The sequence below is a fragment of the Sminthopsis crassicaudata genome, chromosome 5, assembly GCF_048593235.1.
Source record: "Sminthopsis crassicaudata isolate SCR6 chromosome 5, ASM4859323v1, whole genome shotgun sequence".
Lineage (NCBI taxonomy): Eukaryota > Metazoa > Chordata > Mammalia > Dasyuromorphia > Dasyuridae > Sminthopsis > Sminthopsis crassicaudata.
The window spans coordinates 218,340,029-218,345,967 of NC_133621.1; positions in this window are offsets into that span (position 1 = coordinate 218,340,029).

The window sequence follows — 5,939 nt, forward strand, 5'->3', positions numbered from 1 at the left end:
GGCCGAGCCAGGAGGAAGTTGGGAGGGGGGTGGGGAAAAAGAGTAGGCGGTGGAAAGACAGAGGCGGGGGCGGATGCGGAGGCGGAGGCGGGGGCGGGATAGGGGCGCGGTTCTGGGGCTGGGGCTCGGAGTAGGGGACTAGGTGACCCAAGCCAGGCTGGAGAGGCGGGCTAAGACCTCAAGGGCGGGGCTAAGATCTTTCTCTGCTGCCCACTCCGGATGCAAAACCCGCCCTCTCTCCGCCCTCGCTCCCACGTGAGTGCCCAAGCAGGCATCTCTCCCTGCCCCCCAATCCAGCTTCCCAGACCCTGCCAACCTGGGAATGGAGTTTCACTACCACGCACAGGTACGCACAGACACACTACACAACACAACACAACCACACACAGAGAGACACAGTCACCTCAGCTCCCCACAACCCAGGCCCCTTGGCTTCTAGGCCTTCCAGACTTAGTGGAATGATTGGGAAGAAGGATGGAGAGAGAGATTCGCAGGGTATGTGAGATGGTATTTCTGGAAAGAATGCCCTGAGAGTACCTTTTCAATGAAAAGCGTTCTGATTTTGAATTAGAAATCCTTAGTTCGAATCTTCCCTCTGCCACTTGTGGCCGTATGACCTTGGCCAACCTCCCTAAGCTCTGGGGATCTCAGTTTCCTCCTCTATTTAAAAAAAAAGCGCAATGTTCTCATCTATTCAAAGACCCCAAACCAACTGCCATGTTTTCCTTGCAGGTTTGAATCTTTTATCATTATCTCCAAAAGCAGAAGGTAATTTAGAGCTTAAAGATTCTCTTGCCACCCTTAGAGATGCTCCTGACTACATACCACCTGGCCCTGTCACTCTCAGAGGTTTCCTGTGATGTGTTGGTAGGACACAGTGGTAGGAATCGGTGGAGAGGGCACTGAAAACTCCAGGATCCACCAAATAAACGAATTTACTTTTTCTAACGGATGCCAGTGCGCTGCTTCATAGGGTCAGTGACTTGTCTGCTACTGCGAATCTGAGCTCCTGCCTGGACTGAGGGAGCACTCGGAGAGTAAATCGGAGCCCCTCACACTCCATCTTCCTTTTTATTCTTCGCTTCTGGCTTGTTTTCCTTGGGGCAGATTTCAGCTTGGCTGTTTTACACCAGAAAAGTCATATCCTGGAGGATACTGAGAACTGAGGCTTCCCACTGAGGGAGTCTAGGGGTTCTTTAAATGGAGAGAGCTCTGTGACAGAGAATAGTTCCATGGCAGAAAACAACGTACGAACTTTTCTATATGGGACAGTCTATAGGAGAATTCTAGGGTGGAGCAATTTCAAAGAACCGCTTTTATCTAGCTAGTCTTCTCTCCCCCCTAACCCCCCCTCCTCCCCCGTTTCTCTTAGCTCCATATGGTTTTCATTACACTCACTCCCACGGCTGGAAAGGGGAGGAGGGAAGGGGCTACAGCACCCCATCCCACTTCTCAGGACCCGAAGATAATGGGGCGGGGGGGGACAATATGGGAGAAGAGCAGAGGCTAGCAATCAGGAGAGGAATGCCTTTTCTCCAGCCTCAAAGCCCCCAGACTCTAATTCCACTTTGCCCAGTTCTAAATAGCCCCCACGCAACACTTGGAATGGGCCGGTGGGCGGTGTGCTGGTGAGGGTTAGAGGGACCCGGAGCGCGCTCTCCACTTTCACTGGGTCTACATTCCCTGGAGGTTGGGGCATTTCCTGTCGGGGTGGGGTGGGGGCGGGGGTGAGACTTGAGCGAATAAGACTTCCCCCTTCACCTTCTCCAAACCCCAGTCTCCGGCAAGGGGCGGAGGCTGCCGTGTCCGTCTGCGGGAGGGTGCCCTCAAGAGGGTGGGGGGCTCCCTGGAACGCCAGCCCCGGCGCGTGCGTAGGCGGACCCTCCCCCTCCCCTCGGGTTATTTTTGGGGCCTGAGCTGCCAGCCACCGGCCCCGGGTTTCCACGTGCCCCCCTTCCAGCCCACGCTCCCCATGACGCACATCCTTCCACCCCCGCAGCCTCGGGCTCTCGGCGCCCCCTCCCTGCCTCCTTCCCTCCCACCCGGACGCCCTCTGGAGGCGCCGAAGCCCTGGGTCCGGAGGGAGAGCGGGGAGCGAGGAGGAAGGAGGCCTAGGTCGTGGGCTCGGGCAGGGGCGCAGGAGGAGATGGGACGGGAGCGAGCTGGGCAACCGGGGTGGAAGGCGGAGCCGGCTCTTATTTCCCTCGCCCCTTGTATTCCCCGCCTCGCTGCTGGTGGAGGGCAAGAGCGCGGTCTGCTAGGGAGGGGGAGCCTCCTGAAGAAAAGGCGGGAGCGCTCCCCTCACCGTACCCCCGAGTGGCAGGCTGTACCACCGAGGGGCTAATCGCGGCCCCGGGCAGGAGGGGGTGAGAAGTATTTGGCGCGGAGTGTGATCGCGAGCGAGTGGGACTGTCTTTTCGGGTTGATACTGCATCGCTGTCCAAGTGAATTTGTGGTTCTAGAAGCGTGCCTTTGTCCTTCCGAGTGTTTGTATCTCTGGGCTCTTCTGTGTGGATTTTAAGTTATTTTTCAAAATCAATGAATTGTCAGGCTCCACCTTCGGCCACAGCCGCCCCCGCAGCCAGAGCTGCTGAGATGTCTGTTCTCCTCCTCCCCCTCTCGCCATCCTCCAATTCTCCTCCTACTCCTTTCCTCTGAGAACAAGGATTTTCCAGACCTGAGAAAAGGGAGAGACAAAGAAACAAAAATCGGGCCTTAAGAAGCTACATAGAAACACAAAGAGAAATAGAGACAGTAACCAAATTAGAAGCCTGTTAAGGGAAGCAAATAAAAGAAAACATTTTCTTTATGAGCTTCTCCTCTTCCCTAGGCCACTTTCTTGCCTGATTGGGGAAAAGGCCCATTTTTTTTTCCCCTCTCTAAGGCTCCATTCCAATTGGTTTTCAAAGAAGAAACGTGAGCTTGTTTTTTTTTTTTTTTTTTTTAAATCAATTTTGATTTTTCGCATAATGAGAAATTTATTATATTGGGAAATATATACTAATCATCGGCATTCTCTCTAATTTAATTCATTTACTAAACATTCATTAAGTACCTTCTCTGTCAGTACTGGTTTGCAAAATATAATGCTGGATAGGATAGTATGGGAATATGAGATAAAAATAAATAGCCACAGCTTAAAAAATAGCACTTTGTAGGTACTTAAAGGAATTGCAAGAAAAGTGTTAAGTGGATTCTTGAGGAGAAAGTGCTATTAGTGATTTAGGGAATCTGGAAGGCTTTCTGCAGGAGGTGGTATTTAATTAAGCCAAAGCTAAGATTTCAAAAGTTTAGGGTAGGTGGAAGAGGGTGTTCCAGACATAGAAAATAGTGTGTGCAAGAAAGAATGGGGAAATAATAATAACATTAATAGAGTATACCATGTGCTTTACAATTATCATTTGATTCGAAACAAAGTAGGGGCTATTATGATGCTCATTTTACAGATGAGGAAACAAAAGCAGATTAAGTGACTTTTCCAGGATTAAGAGACCCCCTTTTTTTTTTTTTTTGTAAATAGTATTTTGTTTACCCAATCACATCAAAATACAATTTTCAATATTCATCTTTTATAAAATTTTGAGTTCCAAATTTTTCTCCCTCTCTCTCCTTCCTCCTTTCCAAGTTGGCAAGCAATCTGATATAGGTTATACAATCTGCAGTCAGTCACATAACTTTTAGAAAATGCTAGTTATCAATATCATCAGGAAAGCAGAAAACGGGAAAAATTTTGCAAACTTTTTTGCAAGTATCTCTGATAAAAGCCTAGTTTTTCAAATATAGAGAGAACTGAGTCAAATTTACAAAAATATAAGCCATCTTCCAAATAGGAACAGAGTTTTCAGATGAAATAAAAGCTTTCTATAATCATATGAAAAAATGCTCCAAATCACTATTGATCAGAGAACTGTACCTTTCAGCTTGGTTAATATGACAAAAACTGGGACACTACTGTTTGGTGGAATTGTGAACTGCTTCAACCATTCTGGAGAGCAATTTGGAACTATGCCCAGAGGGTTATGAAACTGTACATATCTTTGATCCAGCAATATCATTACTAGATCTATATTCTAAAGACATCTTAAGAAAGAAGAAATGATCTATTTGTAACAAAAAATATTTTGTGGTAGCTAAAAGCTGAAAATCAAAGAGATGCCCATCAGTTAGAGAATGGCTAAACAAGCCAAGGTATATGATTGTAATGGAATATTATTGAGCTGTAAGAAATACAAAAAGGATTATTTCAGAAAAAACCTGGGAAAACTTACATGAACTGATGCATAATGAAGTGAATAGATTAGGGAGAATGTTGTGCAGAGTAACAGCAATGCTGTGCAATGAAGAATTGTGAATTAGTATTCTCAGCAATACAATGAACCAAGACAATTCCAAAAGGTTAATGATGAAACATACTTTTTGTCTTAAAAAAGAACTAATATTGATTGAATACAGACTGAAACATGCTATTTTCTCTCTTTTTTTCTTTTATTCATTATTATTTTTATTTTTGTACAAAATGACTTATATGAAATATTTTACATAATTGGACATATATAACATATCTGCTTACTGTCTCAGAGAAGGGGAGGAAAGGGAAGGAAAAAGAAAGGGATAGACAGAATTTGGAACTCAAAACCTTAATTGAAATTAAAATATATACATATATTTTAAAATGCCATTTGTTCAGAACTCTAGCTTTGTGTGAGTACTCTTCAAAGAAGGAAGACAATTTAGAGAACAGGGATTCTGGATCTTCAAACTCATTTTCCTAAGAAAACACTCAAAGAAAAGTAACACAAAGTAAAACAAAAAATGTGTTAGAGCAGAAATGGGCAGGGAAACAAATAAAAAACATCACCAAATCAGTTTCATTATTTAGATCTCACTGGCATGTATACTCCCTCCAGTGGTTCAGATGAGACATGCCTATTAGCAAAATATTGTCTAACACACATCCCAAATATGTATGTTAATAAATACTATGCATGAACTATTATGCATTATGTGTCATATAAAATATATGCAAAACAGTTCAAAGGATGACAATAAAATAAGCAATATTTTAAAAATTATTTTATTTGTAGTACAAAAAAATCTTTTCTCTTTGAAGCAATACATTTAAACCTACTTCTTTACTTTTGAAAAATCCCTATGTGGGTCGTGGTGGATGGGGCAGATTTATCAATAATAATTGTGTTAATAATTATTCAGTTATTTGTTCATTATGTCTAGGCAAAAAGGTGAATTTCTTTTTTAAAGACACTTTTTGTTTTAAAGATATACCATACAAGAAAATAGTAGGTCATAAATCAATGATCTTTTTTCAATTGGAGTCTTGCTTTTAACTATATACAATATAAAAATAACCAACAAAAATAAATCATCTCCACTTTCAACTCAGGGGAAAGTTTCTGTATTACTCCATTCCTTTTGCTTTACATAGTTCTGCTTAATGAATGATATCTGACCTTAATTTCTTATTAAGGTTTGAATATTTGACTTATCTCTTTGTATGAGGGAGTCGAGTTTGGCTAGACAGGAGAGTACAAAGTTTAGGGCCAAGTGGCAAAAGGCTTTAAATGCCAAACAGAAATGTATGTGTGGTCTTAGAAGTAGTAGAGATTATCTCTGGATTTTTATTGAGGAGAGAGACTTCAAGAAAATTACTTTTTCAGGTGCATGGAGAATGTATTGTAATGGGGAGAGGCTTGAAACAGGAAAATAAGACTATTTTAATAGTCTACTGAAATGTAGACTATTGTATTGGTATGTGCAATAGAGTGCCAGGCATAGAGACAAGAAGGCTTCCTCCAAAGTTCAAATCTAGCCTCAAATACTTACTATATGGCCCTGGGCAAGTCACTGGGCAATGCCACCTTCGGCCCTGGCATCTTTATAACTGAATTTTACTTCCAAATTTCTACAATAAACCTTTTATT